Source organism: Aythya ferina, assembly GCF_964211825.1.
Source record: "Aythya ferina genome assembly, chromosome: 1".
NCBI classification, from domain to species: domain Eukaryota; kingdom Metazoa; phylum Chordata; class Aves; order Anseriformes; family Anatidae; genus Aythya; species Aythya ferina.
This window is the reverse complement of record NC_140296.1, coordinates 105,669,748-105,690,746: the sequence shown is the minus strand read 5'-3', so window position 1 is coordinate 105,690,746 and position 20,999 is coordinate 105,669,748. Positions and strand designations below refer to the sequence as shown.

Here is a 20,999-nt window from a genome sequence, read left to right as displayed (position 1 = left end):
TCTTTGTTACTGTTGCTGAAATCACTGCAGTAACATTCAGCTAGGTAATACTTTCCTGAAGGTAACTTAAATTATTTGGATTTAACCTCATTGGACTGACACCCACAGTTTTAATCCCATATGAATGATTTTCAAATTTTGACTTCAAGGTCTTGGTTATTCAGTCTGAATGCTTCTTCAGTCCTTTACAAAAGTGAAATTAAGGTTTGGATCCAAGTAGAGAAAGTGAATTCCATCTGCAGTTCAGAAATGCATTGATTTTTTTTTTTAATTTTTTATTAAAGCCCACCTCTTATCATACCAACTTCCAGTTTCCCTTTGCTACCTAACTTGCCTTATTAATAAATTGTTTCCACAGAAATGGAAGATTAATAGATGCATGACATATATACACTAATCAATGTATATGTTGAAATATGTTCTCATGGTGACAGTAGGGTCAGAGGAATTTGTGAGACAAGATTAGATATTTTATAGAGTTTTTGATTGTGGCCATGGTTGCATCCCATGCATCCCATTGTATTGCTTTGCCTTTTTATTATTGTTGTTATTACTATTTACAAGGGAATAGAAAACTGTGATTCCAGGCATAAACCATAGAACATAGATTGGAAGGTTTGTCTATGGCAAATCATTCTGTTGCAGAGCTCATAGCTTCAGTAACTGCCTAATGTTACAGATAGGTTCCTTGGGAACCAGTCAAAGGGGCACCAATGGTATGTCAGTTAAATTGTTATTTTGACTATCACTTGTACAGCTAAGGAGAACCATCCTCATTTATGTTTTATTCCCATGCTAAAAAATAAGAAAATACTTTCATCTGGATAACTATTCTACACTACTTACTGCCAAAACACAACTAATAAATAAGCAAAGGAAAGAAAATGTTCTGCAAATAAAAAGTTATTATAAAAAATGTCATCAAAATAATACTTTAGCAGTGATGAAATTTGTAGTAATATGTTCAAAGCCATAAATTCTGCTTTCAAAATTTACACAGTATTAGGAAATTTTTATTTCTGTTGTGGGCTTAGTATTCTGACTGTAGTCACTTCCATTTGATTGTCTTTAATATATGCTTTAGTACTGTCTAGGTCATCAACAAGATTATCAGCTATCAGCATTGTTATGATGGGATAGCTTCCAGAGAAACTAAAGAAACCTTAAAGGGAAAATAAATTTTCTAGTTGGATTTTAAAATTTGATGCACCTACCTTTCATGGAGTTTTCAATCATTCTTGTTGCAATATTTTTTTATAATACTCTATATAGGAGGTTGATCAGTTCTGCTACTTGCTTTTTACTTTTTCTTCCAGTGAACATCTGGTTTCAGACTGAGCCCCATCTCTGGTAATAAACATAACAAACATTCCAGTTCTATGTAATTGCCATGGGGTACCCTATATTTTATCTTCTTTCTTTCCTGTCCAAAATACCCTGAAGGAAAAAAATAAAAATAAAAATAAAAATAAAAAAGAGTCCCTCCTTAGTCCCTCACTTAGTAAGTCCCTCACTTAGGCCTGCAGCAGCACATTCCTGCCCTTACGATCTTCAATCCAAGGTAATCATGGCTTTTCTTCAGAGTACCAAACTATTTTGTGGTAATTTTGATATTTCTGATTTTCTATTGCTCCAAATATAGGTATTTTACATAATCAAATTTTACTTTAGGAAGACCTTATTTTAGAAGTAGAAATTCAAAATGTGTCTTTCCTAATTTATAGGGGGCAGTAATTTTTTAATATCACATATAAGTTTTAAAAGGAATAATGTTGTACCATTGTAAAAGGCAATTTTGAGTAGTGTTTCCTGAGAGTGGATCTTCCATGGGACACTCACTTCACATAAGAGCAGAAGAGGAAGATGGTATGGTTAATTTGATATGCACATGAAATCAGCTGATTGCAGCTAGGGATAATATTTATGAAAAAGCTCAAAGAGCAGTTTACAATGAGGAAGAGGGCAAAGAGGAAGTTTGGAATAGAACAAAGTTATATTCAGATTCTTCAGACCACATCTCTCTTTAAGGAAGTATCAGGAAGACCTGCTTTCCATATGTCCTTCATGTCATTTCTACTTCAGTGGAGACCTTCAGATTAAATTGTAGCATTCTACAAGCAACATATGAGCTGCTGAACAGCTTTTCTTTACCAGTTCTGACCCTGAAAAGCAGTGTGTTTGCCCAGACTGCTGGGAGACACAAATCCTAATGATTTTAAAGAATCTGCTAGCCTAGTGAAACTGGTCTCAGGCATTGTACAGGGGATCTAAAAAAGAGGAAACACACGGTGATGAAGAAAAGCATAAGGAAGGTAGGTAAAACAGTTTGCCTACTTTCGCAGACTATGTCTTCATTATAATTTAAAATTAACAGCTTAGGTAAATGCAAAACTATCAGAAATTTACAGAGAATCATAGAATATCCTGAGTTGGAAGGGACCTATAAAGATCATCAAGTCCAACTCCTGGCTTCACACAGGTCTACCCAAAAATTCAGAGCATATGACTAAGTGCAAACACAGTCCAAATGCTTCTTAAGCTCTGACAGGCTTGGTGCCATGACTACATCCCTGGGGAGCCTGTTCCAGTGACATAGCTGAACATAGCTTCAAGCTATACGTACACATATCTAAACAAGCTTCAAGCTAGCTAGCTTGCATAATGATAGCATTGCCACTGTTTCTTTCCTGTAAATGAAGAACAAACCAACTCTTTTCAGCTTTATTTATTTATTTTATAGGAAGCCTAGTATAATCTGATGACTACTGTATAATACAGATAATACTTATTTGTTTGGGACAATTACAAAATATCTTCATATCTTAGAGCAAACCTTTGTCTGACCTCAAGCAGCTTTCAGCAAAACCAGACAGTTGATTGTAAAGGTAGATTCCACACCAAAAAGAGGAAAAGACAGTGAACAAACAGAACAGTACCAATACACTCTGGTTCATACACCCAGAGCATCTTATCATATTTCCATCAAAACTAAAAGAGATAAAAAGCAAAAAAAGCCAAGGAAAGGCAAATCTTATGAAAAATAAGTGGAGTAATAAAAAAAGCAGGCTGATAAAATGAAGCATTCTTTACAGCAAACTAGAACACATACAGAGGGCAGAAAAGATGTGACACACGGGCTTTTAAGAAACAGGCAAGAAATTACAAATGTGTAGTGTTTTGCCCTGAGCAAATTAATTTGTCAATAGCTTGAAAAGTTCTAGTGTTTTTGTTGTTTTCAGAAAAAGGGTTGTTTTAGTAGAATGCACTATGTATGTGTGCATAACAAGTCATCTAAATCAGTATTGTACATTGTCTTTAGGCAATTATTTTCTTCACTATTTGTCAAAGGTAAGAAGTAATTTCAAGCAGTTTTGAACTGTTATTTTGTTGTAATTATCTTTCCCTTTTTTAAAGATACTGTGGTTTATGATGCAAAATGAGTGCTTCAGGGTTACTCTCTGGCATTCGTTATGTCAAAGAGAGAAACAATTAAAATCCAGGTATATAAGAAACTGGTGGATGCAAGAGTGTGTACTGCAGTCTGAAATTAATTTGAACACGTAATATTTATAAACACACTTTGCGTAGCTGATGGTAACATTAGATCTATTGACTGCCATCTGGGTTCATTGTATGCCTATATTAAAACTTAATTTTAAACTTTGTCTACACTGTCTCTGTACATGTACATGTGTGTTGCTCTGTGCTCCACCATGAAGCAAGTTGTCAAATTCATAGGAAGGTTAATGGTGCACTGTAAAGCATGGCTCAGGGGGAATGACATCAATATCATTGTCCAGAAATGCAGAAAAAAAATGCACAGCAATAAGAGGTAGCTTAAAAGTTGTAACTGGATCTGTTCTGAGGGTTATATTTTGTGAGTTTCTCTGTTTGGAAAGAATTAGCTGTGTGGTTTCCATTAGTATCCCTCAAGAATTTTTACAGCTTCTGGATTATAGCTACCGTAAATCCCACTGGAAATGCTGTAATGATACCAGTCACCAACATCCTAGCCTATAATACCCATAGCTGTTTGCTTTTCCTTCTTGACCCACTTCCCTGTCATTCTTAGTACATGACACCATTGTCCAGGTGCAGTCCTATAAAAATAAAGAAGGCCATTGACATCCTTTCATTACCTTTTCTCAACTGTTAGAATATTCACTAACTTTGAGCTTAGATGAATGAAATTATAATCTTTAATAAATAAATAAATAAAAATATTTAAACAGAGAAAAACAAAACATGTTTGTCCAGAAGTAAGAACAATGAATATTTTGGTAAGCTTTTTTTTTTTTTTTCTCTGTAGTACTTGAAAGACTATGAATGTATAGGCACATTAACTACAATTAGTTTTAGTTGTAGAGAGGTTATTTATAAATTTTATAAATTGATTATAAATGACATCTCTAATTTATAATCATCTTCCATAGATGGGTCAGGATAAATTAAAAAACCCTCTATTTTCAGTCAAAGGAAGATCCTCTTTCTCTTGCACTCTTTTTTGTCTCGCCATTAAATACAGAGCTATCTTAGAAAGTTCCTTTCCAGGGCAGTAATTAATCAATTGTTGAATATAACTTTGCTTTAAGTACTGCAATAGAACCAAATGACATTTGAATCTGAACCTTCCAGCTTATTAATTATTTGATTATTCTATGTAAAATTCTATGATATTCTTCATGATCTATGATATTCTTCATGATATGCTAAGGTCAGAAAATTAAGCTTTGATTGTGTCATCTAAGAATGCAAGTTCTCTTGGCATTTTGAGATATCTCTTGGTAGAATTTGAATCTAGCTTTCACTTATAGTACAGATTATTATGTTCTAATTGATAATACACTCCTACTTCTTAAGAAATATATTTTTGTGTTAGCCTCATATACATGTTCAATTAAGGAAAGAAAATTATCGATACTCATTTTTTTTATTGCACCACTTCAGACTTGTGCCTATCTCTCTGCAACTTGTCCAACACTTCAGAAATCCTGTATTTTTCTGTTGAAGATAGGTTTTGCTCTACCTGAAGCAGTCAGAGAGAGCTTATGCCAGAGCCATATTAAGCATTTAAATATAAGAGAGATTCAGAGAATGAATAAAATATCTTCTAATATTCAGAGACATCTTGATTATTGTAAGTTATATCATAGACAGAATCTTCTTTTTGAGATGCAGGTGTGTTATACTGAAGATTCTGCATTTACAAGCTATATAACAGTCATCTGTGAATGGAATCCATTGGAGGAAAGTGTTTTTGTGTGTGTGTGTAATTTTATCTATTGCTTTCATACTTGGGCCTGTTTTCATATTTTCTGTCCTGGTGTCATTGTAAACAGAACTAAATTATTAAGGTGGATAAAGACAAAATCCAAAACAAACAAACAAACAAAACAAAACAAAACAAAATAAAACAACAAAAAAACAGGCATCCCTTCAAAAATATTGAAGGGAAGTCTAACTGAACGTATTTTCTATAAAACCTCTGCAGCTGCCCCATGAGAAACAGGGACCACATATATACATCATTCTATCCCAGATATATTCTTTGAAAGAAAAAAAAAGTCATTCTGGAAAGTGTCTGGGGAATTGAGGGTAAACTTGATGCAACCTGTGAAAGGATTTCTTCTAGCTTCACAGGGCAAAGTCTTAACCTACATGTACTTCTGCTTTACTTGCTGAATAGATCCTGTAAAGATCCTGTTGACCTTCATCACCACAGACTCTGCTTGACCAAAGTTTTGCAAGCATTTTGCCTTACTATAATAATTAAAACAAGTAACTTGGAAATTTTGACCATGGAACTGTCTCTTTGCCTGTCTCTGGCACACAGCTAGACTTTTAAATTGCTCTTCCAGGCATAGAGCTGAACAAAGAAATTCTGCTTTATGTTATGTATTTATTGTTGTGAGGTAATCACACAGCTGATGCTCCAGGGATTGTTTCTGTGGTACATAATATAGATCTGCAATGAGAATCATCCACAGTGTCCTCACCACTTATCAAAACTGTATCTAAGCTGCATTCTGCCTTGTCATTTTTTTGGTAAAATGTCTTTGGGCTATTGTTTTCAGGATGTCTAGGATTTACCTGTGCATTGTTTTTGTCTTTTGACTTATGTCTTGAATTTTTCAATCTAATATAATGGTACAGTCTTACAGGTATGTCTTTATTTGCAATACATCGCTCTTTTTAATCTCAATATTATATGGTAATAGCACACACTATTTTTTGCCTTCCTTACCAAAGCAATTGAGCCAAACATGTTTTATGCATACTATCCACTCAGCAGCTGTCACATGACATAGGATCACTTTCTCTTCAGAATGTGTACCTAGCTTGAAGGTGTACTATTGCCTGTTTCTTTTAGAATTAGTTTCAGGCTTTGGCTTTGTCCTTCGCGTGAATTATTGCATTGCATCATGGATCATAGATATCCAACTTTACATGGACACTAGCTCATGACTTAGAAGAACTTCCTAGGGATTACAATCTCATTAGTTAATGTATGGTTCAAGAAAACAAACAGTAAAGATTTCTAACAAGTACTCTTAATTCCATTTTCTTTCTTTGGTGGGAAATGCGTCTCTTTTTTTCATGCACATAATTGAATTCTAGACTATACCATCTTACACTACTAAAAATTTTCAGAGGAAGATAGTCCCTGGAGTCTCCTCCTAATAAAAAAAAAATATTCTTTCAACTAAAGACTTATTAATCAAAGCTCAGAGAGTATGAAACTGTGGAGGCCCCTAGCACTGAAAGACAGAGGTTGGTTTTAATTATTTGGATATAATTTTTTCATGGGTGGAAATATAGATGATAATTCAAGTAGAAAATGAAAGCTGAAATTCAGCTGTGTTTATGCAATGATGAGAACTGAGTTTCAGTGCTATTCTCCGTTCAAAGAATTCACATACATATAAACCTGTCTACAAAAATGAGATTTCCCTCCTAGTTTGTGTGTGTATGAGTCCTATATGCACATTTTTCCCTCACTTTTCCTAGCAGATAGGCAGTTATAGTCCAGACTGCTAATGTTTCATTGCATATCACAAATGGGAGCAAAAAAAAAAAATAATAATCAGAAAGTGCCATTCACTGAAATAATATTTACTTTGTCAGTCTGAATAACATCTGCACTTGCTGCTTTAATCTTTCTACCAGCATTTGACCTCCATTTTCTCTCCTATCTCTACTGATTATGAGTTATTATTTAAGCTCTAAACACAAAAGTCTATTATGGTCTTTGACCTTGGTCATTCATGTATCTTCTATATCAAGGTCTTGCACTTACCTATCCTCTCATAAATTAAATTGGAGTTCATATTTATCAGGTAGTCAGAACTATAGCAACAGCATGACTGGTTCTTGACTTGTGGCAGAAATCTATAATGAAAAAGGCAAACAACCACAACGCAAACAAACAGGCAAAATACAACCACAAAATACACAAAGAAAAGTATAAAATATTTTAGAATGATAGAATGTCTTTGTTTTTCACCTTTAACTTTTGGATACCTTCCTACAAATATGATGAAATTTCTCATGTACCAAGAAAATGTGACACTCTCCAGAAGCAGCACTCTATATATTCTATATTTTGAGGTAATCCTCAAAATTCAGGATCAGGTCTATGCTATTGGAAATGAGTTTTGCTGCTGGTATTATATCTGGACTTGGAAGTATCCCTTCAAAAAAAACAGACATCATCTTTCGATTATATCAAGAACTAGTTATTGTACCAACTGGATTTAGATTATAACTAGATTACCATGGACATGTATGCCAGAAGGGCAAACTGAAAGAGAGAATAGGTCAGGGAGGTTTTCTAACAATCTCTTTGAGGATTAAATATATGGATATTCCTATTTCTTGAGAAAGACTGAGGGAGAAGACTGCTGCTGTGGAAGAGGCAGGAGAAAAAAGCAGGTCTACAGAGGAAACTTGGGGCGTATGTTTTCAGGCAGGTGTGTACTAAGTGTGTCTGCACTCCCTTCTCCAGGTATCCAGTGGTTTGGGAGTTGGAGTACCATGGTCACTGCTTTGAGCTCGCCTCAAAGTCCTTTGCTATTGAGCGAGAGGCCCTTTGCTTTGCTATTGTGTGAGAGGCCCTATGAAAAAAAGTCCTTCACCTCCCACTTCTCCTTCCCCAGCAGTGCCTGAAGTGGGAGAGAAATATCTAATTAATATTATGTAACGAGATCCAGAAATTGGCTTTAATCTAATATATAAATTTAATTTATATTAATTTATATTGATTTTATTAATTATTATGATTATAATTATTATATTTATATTAATTTTATTTATTATAATTATAATTACTATATTTATATTATTTTTATTAATTTTATTAATTTAAAATATATATATAATATTTTGTAATGGATTTGTATAAGTAGTTTCAGTCCTTAGTATATAAAGTTTGTATAATTTGTGGTTTCTCAGGATAGAGATTGCTCTACTTGCACTGCACAAGTAATCTACTCATAAATGTTTATTTCTGAAAATCACCCATTCTCTTTTTGAAGTTCCTTAGAACAGGTTTGTAAAGTTATTGTGAATGATTGAAAGCCATCTTTTGAACATGCTAATGTGATTTCATACATTAAATTGTCTTTATAACAGTAAAATTGTGTTTTCTGTCATCCAGTGTTTACATTTCCTTTAAAAAGAAGAGCAGGCCATTTTTCTAAATAATTGTAAACACTGGCAATTCACATTTAAGTTTATGCATAAGGGCATATGGGCACTGTATATTCTTTCACTTTAAAATCAAAAATTTGTCTAACACATACGTTTTATGTACAATCATTAATTGTACCAGAACACTAGATACTAATAATTTTTGTCTAAAGAGTTTCACTGCAAGCTGATTCTCATTTATTTGCATATGATTTCATTTTCTAAGCAGTAGTGTAAATACTAAGTAAGTTTCTAAGCAGAGTGTAACTATTTCTCAGTGGAATTAAATTGACCTAAATCAGACATGGAGAGATTAATTCTGGAAGGCGACAAAGCAGAGGTATGAGGTACTGACAGTACCTAGGAGACTAAGGTATACATGTGCAACCAATTTTGTAGCTAATACAAAACCTGTTGAAAAATAAGGTCTTCCATGCATAATTTTGCAAATCTAAGATTATGGAATAGTTTTAATCTTCATCTTTGAATGACGATGTTTCTTCCAGGTGTAAAAAAGGGTTATGCTATGGTTTACAAGGTACTCAGATGCAATAGTAATGACCAACTCAGGAAAAAAATGTACAAAGCAATTAATATTTCTGGTCTCAGAGAAAGAATGGACACAATGCAATGAACAAATCCTAGACACATGTATTACAAAAGACATATTGAATAGTTGCTCATTATGTGAACAGTATGGTAAATAAGTAAATAAATAAATAATAATAATATTAAACACTATAGGGGAAGTAAGTGTGATCATGCAGTTAAGACTGTGTCATATATTTTATGCCAAAATACCTGAAATTTTCACCCCAAGTCTTAATATTGTTTTCTAACTTTTAATTATTTCATCCTACAAACTTAGTAAAGGTTTTAAACATTATTAATCACAATTTTTCCCTGGTTTAGGAAAAAAGCAAAAAACAAAAAAAATACTGAAAACACTTACTGCCTTTAATAAATACAAGAGGCACAAGTGATCAAATTGTCATATGAATACCAATATCTCTTAAGGTTGATCTATCTCTTTGCAGAGAAATTACTAAAACTAAAATCTTCTTTGTTAGAAGCCTTTGTAACGATGTGCCTTGAGTGTCACAGATGAACAAGCTCTAAGGCAGTGGGTATGAAGTCCACTTCCAAAACCCTGGTGTACAGACTTTAAATAAAAGAGTGTTCGTCTATCTGAATGAAGTGGATATATATCCTAAACCTCCAAGTCTGGACCACATTTTCAAAGACGAATTTTTCAGTGATCCTAAAGACAATTTTCAGAATAACTGAATGAATTAAAAGCACAGGTCCTATTGGGTTTTTATTTGTTTGTTTTAACTAAAAATCTCCCTTCTAATTGCTGAATATATTATCTGTTTAGTTTAAAAGTACAGTTTTGACAAAACTCTTAGGTATATTTTCCTGTGTTTTTTGTGGTCTGTCACAAAGAACCAGGCTGGTGGACCTGAAGGAATGGCATCAAGCTGTGACAGGGGAGGCTCAGGCTGGATGTTCGGAAAAGGTTTTTCACTAAGAGGGTGGTTGGGCCCTGGACCAGGCTCCCCAGGACAGTGGTCATGGCAACGAGCCTGCTGGAGTTCAAGAAGCTCTCAAATGTATGGTCTGATTTTTCAGGTACGTGGAGCCATGAGTTGGATTCAATGATCCTTGTGGGTCCCTTCCAACTCACGATCTATGATCCTACGTGTATCCTGTCATATATTTCTTATGATCACTGTTGCAAAGGGGACTACATGCTTACCTGAGCAACTATATTCTCAGCTGCTTCAGGCTGCAGGTTTGCCCCTGTAGTAATCTTCCATCTCCCTGCTTAACTGCTGTGAGTTTTCAAGGCAGCTCATTTAACTGTTCTGTGCTTTGAGTCATACTGACAAATGTCTTAAAGGAAGTCCCAATTTTCATTTGCTTTTCTTCTTTCTCTTTCATCCCTATTCTTATATATAAGGCTCTTAAAATTCAAATGATTCAGTTGTCAAATTTGACAGCCTAGAAATAAGACATACTTATTTCTTTAAGACATATGCACATTTGTGCATACTTTTCAATGTTTTCAGGATATTACTGAGCAGGGTTAGGCAACTGCTGAATTCCAGTTTAAGAATCAATCCACCTTTGTCTGTCATTATGATAGTGAATCTTAATTCAGTAGCGTTATGTAAGGAAACGAACTTAGAATATCTAAAATAAAAATTCTTGCTTACCCCATTGCAGTTGCATTTGTAACATCATTGATTCTGTTCAGGACAGATAGCTGCTCATCCTGAGTAGCTCATCCTTTTTGTTAGTTTAATTTTGATTTGTACCAGACACCAGAATATACCTTCACTTTGTTAGGTTGTACACTGACTTATATATATGTTCGTGACTCTCCAGTTCTGAATGAGACAATGTGTAATAAAAAATGCCATTCACTCTGCTTTGTCCTTCCTAAAAACATTGTGGACAGTGACTCTTTGAATCATCTTTCTCTCTCTCTCTCTCTCTTTTTTTTTTTTTTTCCCCGTACACTCCAACCATGCACTCCTCACTGGCTTTCATCAAAGCAAGTTAGACTTGTGGATTATTTAGAATTCTCTGTGAGGGGAATTTCTAGTTCTTCACACTTATTATCTAGATCTTTAGCACCAATGAATAAGAAATTAATTTTCTTGTTCTTTTCCATTTCTATTAAAATCATGTAGAACACCTTGAGTTTGGCACATATTTGTCTTTCCCCTCACCCCTGAATTGTTATTAGATGATGTTAAGACAAAAAAACAAGTTCTGTAAGAGAGAAAGAGAGAAACCATGTACAACTATCACTTATAAAGCATAAATTATGTCAAGCACAGACCTTGTGATTACTGTAATACTATCAGTGAGTGCTGCATAGTTAGAGAGACTGTAACCACTAGAAATTCACTACATAGAACCTCTCAAGCAGTAAAATCTTGCCCAAGCTTCAGAAACTATTAACCCTATTTTTTCTTGCTGGAAGAATGTTGCAGGCAGGATTTTACGCACTTTGTTTAGACTTAAATTGTTTCCCTGTACCCAAAAGTAGTCTACAGCAAAGGAGTGAGCAAGGAGGCAACACTTCCTTGAGTGTCAGATAAGAAAGTGATTATAGATGCAAGGAAAAATAAAAATAAAAATAAGAATAAAAATAAATAAATAAATAAAAGGTATCATTTTACAATTTGGAAAAGCTTCATTTAATATACTGCTTATAAGGAGAACCTTACTTTATTACAGAAATACATGCTTGAAAGGTGAGCAGGAAAACATTGTCTCCAATTCACATTTAGGGCAGATAAAGATGAAAATAGCTGTCAGAGATCACATAGTGCATGTGACAAAAGAGGGAGTCTTGCTTTCCTTTGATAGACTACCCCAAGATGTTAAGAAAAGTGAATCCCAGGAATTCAGTCATCTGATGGAATAGTAGACCAGAAATCCTTACTTTGAACTAGATAATACAGCTCAAATGTCATACATTGAAGAGTTGTAGTGAAGTGCTCTGAAATGAGATGCAGATCAGAATTGTTAATAGGAATTATTCAGCAAGTGTATTTATGAGAGTCATAAATAACTCACAAACAGGGAGGAGGGAGTGAAATTAACCAAATCAGCAATGCATTATGAATTATTTGCTCACTGTTAGAGATAATGAGGAGCAGGATCTCCTCCTGTCTCAACACTAAGGTGAAGTGCAATCAATCAGCATGGACAGCCTTGGGGGTGGGAGCAGTAACAAGAGCAGACTCTGGCTGGAGAGTGGTTCCAACTTGGCTTTTTTGCATGGGATATACAGGAATACCCACCGCCCCCCAACCCCCCAAGAATAGGATTTGGAAGGAAGAAAAAAGGGACAGGTCAAAACAAGGAAATAAAAAATAAATAAATCACACTCAAGCTAAAACTTCTGGAATTATTTTCAAAGATTAAGGAGATTTCTATTGAGATTTTTTTTCCTGACATTTTAGTAATGTGCTCTTTTATTTCACAAACTCCAGAAGGGAATGGTCAGTCTGAATAGGGTCTAAATACCAAAAAGGGTCTAACCTTTTAGACAGCTGGGGCCAAATTCCTTAAAAATAAATTTTGAGAAAGGAGATAACAATTGCTATATGCCTTTTAGCAAGTCATAAAAATGTGATGGCAAGCTGTTTCTAATATCCAGTCTATGCCTATTATCTTTGGCTAATAGTTCTCAGCCTATCTGTACAAATCATTTACTTTACCCACTTTTTCCTGCAGAGCTAAATTATGTCTCTAGCCGCCTCCTTTGAATGATATCACTATAGCCTCTGCATTGTCCTACCCACTGAAGACTTGTGATCTTGAGTCAAGCAAGCGATGAAATAATGCAGAAGTCTGTTGCCTGTGCCATGCTGCTTTTTCAAAAAATAGGGGGACCTATACTGGGGGGGAGGGGGCACATCTCTTTAGACATACATAACCCTGGATATATTTTTTTTCTTATTTTCCACTAACATTAAAAAGAAATGTAAATGCTAAAAATATTTTCTTCAGTTACAGCTAACTTTGGAAGGGGACTGCAATCTTGATCTGAAGTCAGCAAGATGTGCATGTTCCACCACTTTTCCTGCTAATTTTCATCATTTTTTTTTAATTTCCAGGTAAAAATATATACTGTATTTTTAATTTTCTGTTTCAGATTTTAGTCATTGATTATTTCTTTACTTCTTTTTTTTCTCCAGTAGATTAAAGAATCCTTTGTTCCCTAGTATTTTCCCTTATGCATGCGGTTATAAACCATTATCAAATCACCTTTCAATCTCTCTTTTTATAAGCTTAAAAAAATGAGTGCTTTAAATTTCTCAGTGTAAGTCATTAAGTCTCCAGCCATTAAATCATTTTTATGGCTCTTTTTAGCACCCTCACCAACATTCTTTAAAAATATGGAGACCAGAATAACACAGAGTATTGCAATAACAATCACACAGAGGTAAACTTACCTCCCTCTGCTCCTGTGTTTATATATCCATGGATGACTTTAACCCTTTTCCCACAGTTCCACATAAAGGCTTTTGTAGAGTCATATATCTACTCTGACCCCTAAATTCCTTTCAAAGTCACCACCTTCCAAGATGAACTGCTCCAGTCTCTAGACTTAACTTTTATTCCATATTTCTCAGTCTGTTATCAGGCACTTGGTGACGCAGAATGAAACATTTTGATTGAAGGGTGCTCATTTGCCAAGTAAAGTGGGTAGCTTCTGCAACCGTCTTTTGCTATGCCATTGGTCCCCATCTCTTATGTAAGTGATTTTATATTTACTTCCATGTAGTTGATGGAATTTTTTTCAAAGTTTGCTGGTAAAACCTTTCTCAGATCCCATGCAATACAGACAGGGAGAAGTTGTCAACATGGAATGGGAATGGGTTTCATTTCAGATATATGTTGGGTATCTTCTTATGAATACCTTCAAACACACACACCAAATATATTTCAGCAGAATTAAGAAAAACAGAACAAAACAGCAGAAAGAAAAGAGACGTAGCAAGTCAGTGGGCTTGATCACAGTCATGCTTAAATGTAGGGAATGGGATTCCCAATTCTACATCTTACTATTTGTACTCCTTGCCTAACTTCTGGAACACCAGCCATAGCCTGCCTAGAATTTTTTCCTCTTTCTCTATATATTTTCTTTTCTCCTCAATAAATAAAAATAAAAATGTTTGCATTTGCACATTAAGCTTTTCTGCTCCTGGCTATCTTTCTAAAGGGGCTATACTACCTGAGTCAAAACTTATGGCCAGTAGGAGTTCTATGCTCAGATTCTGGAAGCTACTTTAAGAAAACTTTCTAACTAAGCAGCTATAGTGGCTCCTTCTACCCCTAAAAAGACAGCATTTTTTTCTGTTGCCTTTAAGAATAATTTGGCTGTATTTGATAGTGATCATTGTCTGATAGATTGTTTTTTGTAGTTGGTTTTGTTTTTGTTTTTTGTTTCTTTTGCATGAGTATGTGCCATTGATTTCTTTGATAAACAGCAAATTTAATTTGAATAAAAGGCTGTCAATAGGCAGGTAGATATCGAAGTGTTGCCAGCTTCAGTGTTAGTGGTGACTTCACAGATAAACAGAATTAGGCTATGAGACAAAAGAAACATCTGACTTAGAGTCAGGTCTGCTGGGAGATTTATGGACAAAAATGAGAAAAATTCCTGGGGAGGATGAATCACTCAAGACCAGGAAAGAGAGAGTCTGACATCTGAGGAAAGGTCCTGGGGGAAGAAAGGCAGAATTGTCTAAATGATGGGACAGATATCCCAATGGGATTAAAGTGCCAGGCTCAGAAACAAAGAGGCTAAGATTAGAGTTGGTGCTTACGACTCTCCCCTCCAGTCTAGACTTCATTAAAATGGCAGGAACTGATTCAGTGCATGGCAGTAGCATGACCTTGAGGTCACACAATAAGCTTGTTTCATAAGTCAAATGTAGTTTCCATCTCTGTTTCCTCATTCAGTTTCTTTCTTGCTCTCCCTTTCCACACACACATTGTAGCCTCCAGTCCTAGACTTTTTCTCTAAGATCTTTACCATGTCTCACTGTTCGCATCACTCAGACTTCTACCACTATCACTAAGCTCATGGGCCCATGTTCTTCTCCCACTATAGTCTAACTACTACAGCCCTTTCCAACCAAGGCTGCCATTCCAGTGTCTGTCTCCCTCTGCTTTACCCTGGAATACTCCCTCTCCTATGATGGATAGACTTTATCTTCACTTTATTTGAATTTGTCAGGTTTCTTACTACATCGCCCTTGACTCATTCATAGGATATCACTGAGAACACAGGAGCAAAGAAGTCGCAGTTTTCAGTGCAGCTGATGGACCAGGAATGGCCTGCAACATCTTCGAAGACAATTGCAGGGAAAGTCATTCTCAGTCCTGACTGGAGTGTTGCCAGTACAGATGGTATCCTTTTGGAATATACATCTGGTATTAAATAAATAAATAAATAAATAAATAAAAATCAGTACTGAGCATGTGCAAGCTGTGATTTCCCAAAGGTAGTAACAAGCTGGAGTAGATTTTTACAGGCTCTGCAAAAGGCAGATCTTAGCCAAAAGCCACTCAGTTTATCTAATTTTAGATTCCAGTTCCAAATCATAAGAGTGGTAAGGTTTTCCAATGGAAAAAATAAATACATATTAATATGGCTTTTAAAAAATCATTGCTTTGCTTTATGCATAGAATCTTAGAAAGGGACCTTAAAGATAATCCAGATCCAACCCCCCTGACATAGGCAGGGACACCTCTCAGTAGACCAGGTTGCTCAAAGCCCCATCCAGTCTGGCCTTGAACACCTCCAGTGTTGGGGCATCCACAGCTTCTCTGGGCAACCTGCTCCAGTGCCTCAACACCCTTTGAGTGAATAACTTTTTGTTTTCCTTTGTTTAGATTCCTTTTATGTAATCTAAATCTATCTTTTTTTTTACTTTAAAACTTACTCCTCGTCCTGTCACTATACTCCCTGATAAGGAGTCCCTTTTCTGCTTTCCTGTAGGCATCCTTCAGGTATTGCAAGGCCACTAGGAGGTCTACCTGGAGCCTTCTCTTCTCTAGGCTAAACAACCCCAACTCTCTTAGCCTGTTCTCATGGGAGAAAAAACACAGAAAAGTAAGAAAAAGTTTCTTAATGGATTGAGAAATTCAGGTTACATAATTTGACCTGACTTTGCAGCAATAATTTTGAAACAAGTCAGAATGGAAGCTATCATTTCAGTATAGAATGAGCCACATCATCTAGACTATCCTGTCTAACTATAGGCTAGACATATGCACTACAATAGACTATTTGGAATTATCCAGGGAACCAAAATTAACACACTTGTTTGCTGAGAAAAGAAATAGCAGGACACATATCAAAGATATTTTCAGAAAACTCATTGAATGATGACAAGTCACAGCTCCATGGCACCCTCTCTAACCCTGTGATATTGTTCCAGTGCTAACTCAGAGAGTCAGTGATTCAAACAACTTTCTGCAGCAACTAGGCTTCTCTAAGAGCTCTTCTCTTCAAGTATTGACAAATCTAAGGCCTGTTTACTGTTTGACACAAAATTCTAACTTTCAAATATTTATCTATACAATGTCCACTTTAACACAGACCTTTTTTGAATTGTTTTTCTGTATTTATCATTTTTCTAAAACTATGTTTTAATTGCATTTCTAATCTTTTAAATCTTATCTGCTGCAATCTGAACTGCATCAGGCTAGCCATGGAAGAAACACTAAATCCATAATATATATTGGTTTCAAAAGTATTTTTAGCTGGCAGACTTACATAAGAAAACAACCTTTACACTATGTCTGTATCTTGAAACAAAGTTTCTCAAGGTTGAGTCTACAGCATTACATAGAGCGTTATGATTACGAAGAACCCCAGGTACTAAACATACATTAAAATCACCGTTTAAGAAATGATAGACAGGGAAATTGGAGAAATCAGCTGCATTTTCTGATTTAAGTTCTACTTAGATAAGCAAATAACCTGAGAGCAAATAGAAAAAAAAGTGTAAATGTGTAACTTGCATGGGAAAACTATAGTAGATCACTATTCTGAATTTTTTTAAGTTTAAGTATAAGTTAAAGTTTTAAGTTTAAGTTATGGCCATGAATATGGAGAAACAGATTTCTGGGGTAAATAATATTCCTCAAATCACCACCTTGGAGAGAACAGTTTCTAAGCTGACCCACTTACAGTATTTTTTTTGCCCAAGAGAAAATCTAAGTTGAGTATAACATTAACCATAGCAAAAACATACAGGTCTTCCCTGCACCTGGCAAGTAGTGAAACTGATACATTTTCTGTAACTAAATATTAATTCTACACAGACAGTTGAATATATGCAGAATACATAAATATCTTTTTTCACGCTTTCTGTGGCAAACTTGTTCTGAGGGTCCAAATTATTCTTGATAAATAATATGTTGTTTTAAAGAAGAAAAAATATGTTCCACACCATTTCCAACCTTACCAAAGTTGTCTGTTAGTCATTTCTCAGCTGTGGAAGGGGAGGGATCAGGGATCACAGGATTTTGCAGTTTGTGCCTTCTTACAAGGGTAAGGACCGAACAGATCTGTGCCTATAAATGCTCAGAACAAGAAAGAAATGCTTGCTGAGCTATGCACTGGCAGGGTAGCTCCTTGTGAAAGCTTCAGATAGCAAGGAGTATATTCTTGACATGGATTTTAATGGCTGCATCCTCAAAACAAACAACCAATTCTTACACAGCCCTGAATCTCACTAATATCTCCATGGTTTATCCTATCTGTGCCTGATAGGTACTTTCCCAAAGATTTCCAATCACAAGTCACTAGGTTATTCTTCACTACGTACTTCATACCTTCGCTATGTACATATTTTATATGGAAACAACAACAGCAACAACAAAACCTTTTCAAGTTACTTGGTCAGCTTTGATATTCTTATAACTGAAAGTCAATAGTTCAGACTTGATATTGATCCTTCCTTAGTGTAAGGAAAAGCAGAGAAATAAAGTTGTCTCCAAATGCTAAAAAAGGTTATAAAATAATTCAATTAAGAAATGTTATTAACTTAAATCCAGCATTGTATTCATTATTATCAATTCTTTGGCACATCTCAGTATTCAATTATAATGTTGGCTTTTCTTGAATTGCTCCATAAGTGAAATATATCACGCCTCCTTTTATTTATATGGACAAAAACCTACTGCCAACTTCTTTTACCAGATACACCCTTTGTAAATCAAACTTTGGTGGGGAAAATAAAAAAAAAAAGTCACTAAAAAAGAAATAACAATGGCTATATCTGCTAATCAAATTTCCATGCATCAGATTTGCAGAGGATTACACCAGTAAACCTGGAGCTTGCAACAAAACTTTCAAAAGTTTGTTTCCCCTGAGATTTAACTCTATCAGCTTTGGCTAGAGAAATTCAGTCTCTGAGTGTCTGCAGGACTGTTGATTTTTCTTCACTATTGCAATTCCTAGTTATTGAGGCTATGAAAGGTTTTGATTTGATGCTTCCCGTAGTATTTCCTGCTATGTTCTAAGGGTGTTTGTGAGTGTGTCATTGCAACAAAGCGGTACCTTGGACACACCATTTTCCTGGAATTTTTTTTTTTTTTTAACATACTGAGAGGCAAGAGTCTGTCACCATCTCTATGGCAACTTAGGATCCTCTGATCCCCATAGACAAAACTAACTCCCAGGTTTCCTGTCAAGTTTGACTTTTGACTCTCTAGCAACTCTGTGCAGCTGGGCTGTTGACAATTGCCAGATTGCAGGAAATAATTATGGTAAAATTTTGCTAAAATGCAAATATGCAAATGAAGGCTAATTAAAATAGAAATAGAAAAAATATCATGGTAATTAACCCTAATAGAACTCATACAGTTAAGGACTTCAGATAGGAAAATAAAGATAACCACATGAAGGTGATGAAACTATGAACAACTCCATGGCAATCCCCCATTTTTTCTGCATGTCTTTGTAGTTCTGCTCACAGGCCAGAATTTGTGCTTCAGGAGTCCTTACACAGAATTAAAGACCAAAAGAACCTACTTTTAAACATCTTTTGTTTGTTTGTTTGTTTTCACATTGGATTTTTTTTTTTTCTTTTGAGCAGATCAAGAAGAAAAAGAGCATTTCCTTTCTTTTGCAAACAATTATGAAAAATCCCAAGTCAATCTAAGAGCTTTCTTCAACTCCAGTTTCCCCTGTTCCTTATCAAGTAATCCCATTAAATAATTAAATAAATAAAAATCTATGCTTTTGGCCAGGTATTTCTGCTTTTTTCTTTTTGACATCCTGAGAGCTTCCTGGAGTTTTGCACAACAGCTTCATCTCAGCAATACATCAGAAAACTATTCACATCCTGGTCCGGTTCTTTCATGAGTCACGATAGCTCACATAGAGGTCCATAAGTGATAAAAGCTAACTGTCAAGGCTCCATAGTCCCAGGGGAGAGATGGAAAAGGACCTTTACTTTTTGGAGGCAGCAAACCACAAGATCAGATTAGCTCAATTCTGTAAGTTTGCCCCCAAAATGAAGAGATTTTTTGACAAACTGACTGTAGCAACAGCTCCACAGCCAGCAGTTCTGCTTTTCAGTTAGGTGTTGTGTAGTCTTTTCAGTGAGGACTGCTGTACACAGTGCTCTGCTTTACGGAGTGCTCTGCTTTACACAGTTCTCCAAAAACTAGTTGGGCCTAGCAAATAAATAAACTATTGATTTTGGGGTCTCTGGACATTTGTCCTTAAATTTAATGGAATCAGTTAAGAATTTAAAAGCCCTAACATCACTAGAAGTGATCCTGCTTATACTTCACTGAGAGGGCAGTACAATCAGTTAATAGCAAAATGTAAATTAGAGGATGCAATTCTTAAATGTGAGACAAATATTTCCTTGTTTCTCTACCACTTAACATATGAAGGTATCACAAACATTACCTCATGAAGAACTTCAATGAAAACATGAAAGATTTTAATGTATAGTAATGGCATGAGCTAAAATGTTGTCCTGAAAGAGGAATGTTTTAAATAACAAGATAATGAGTGATAAAATCACAGTATTACGTTACAGACTTCAGTAAGCAGTGGTCTTGAGTAGGGATTAATAAATAAATAAAACAACAACAACAACAACAAAAGAGAAATGCTTTGACTTGAGTGAAAATAATGTATAGAATTAACCTTTTTATTAGTTTATCTGTCTTCTCAAATGGTATTTAGTAGTGAAATGAATGGTGAAAGAGCCACAGTCTGCAAGGAAACAAAACAACGAGGGGGGACAAAAGCTGCTAAAGCTCCATTTACCTGATTAGAGATACAGATTTGTTTGCAGCAGCAAAATCTGCCCTGAGCAAAGTTTACATAATATAGCCATAAAGTACAGTAAAACCTTAAATGAGCTAACAGGTGGAGAAGCAATATACCTTTCATCATTATACTAGTGTGTGGGAAATAAGTACATATATTTAACAGTTAACAGTGCATAGCTGAGTCCTTGTCTGAAATTTAGGTGTTACATGTATTGTAGAGATCTTGTGGAGTCACACAGTTCAGGAATCTTAAGGAACGTTCCTGGGGTCCTGGATGGATTTTTATTTAAATTCATAATCACAGAAGTTCCTTCTGAGACATCTGTTTACATGTAATCCACCGTGTCCCAGCCATTGTATAAAAGAAAAAACATTATGTAATAGAAGTAATCTCTGTTTTTTCTCCCTTGCTTAGAAAATAAGACTAGTAGAAGTGTTCTCTTATTTAAATCAACAAACAGTACTCCTGAACA

At 35.2% G+C, this 20,999-nt stretch overlaps 1 long non-coding RNA gene across 1 annotated transcript in view; it reads right to left on the bottom strand.

The window, feature by feature from the left end:
• Positions 1-13,878, bottom strand: part of LOC311446193 — a 133,040-nt gene extending 119,162 nt beyond the window's left edge. Inside the window, exon 1 of the long non-coding RNA XR_014698800.1 lies at positions 13,668-13,878. This is a non-coding gene — a long non-coding RNA (uncharacterized lncRNA). The remainder of the gene's footprint in view (positions 1-13,667) is intronic.
• Between the last annotated feature and the right edge of the window lie 7,121 nt (positions 13,879-20,999).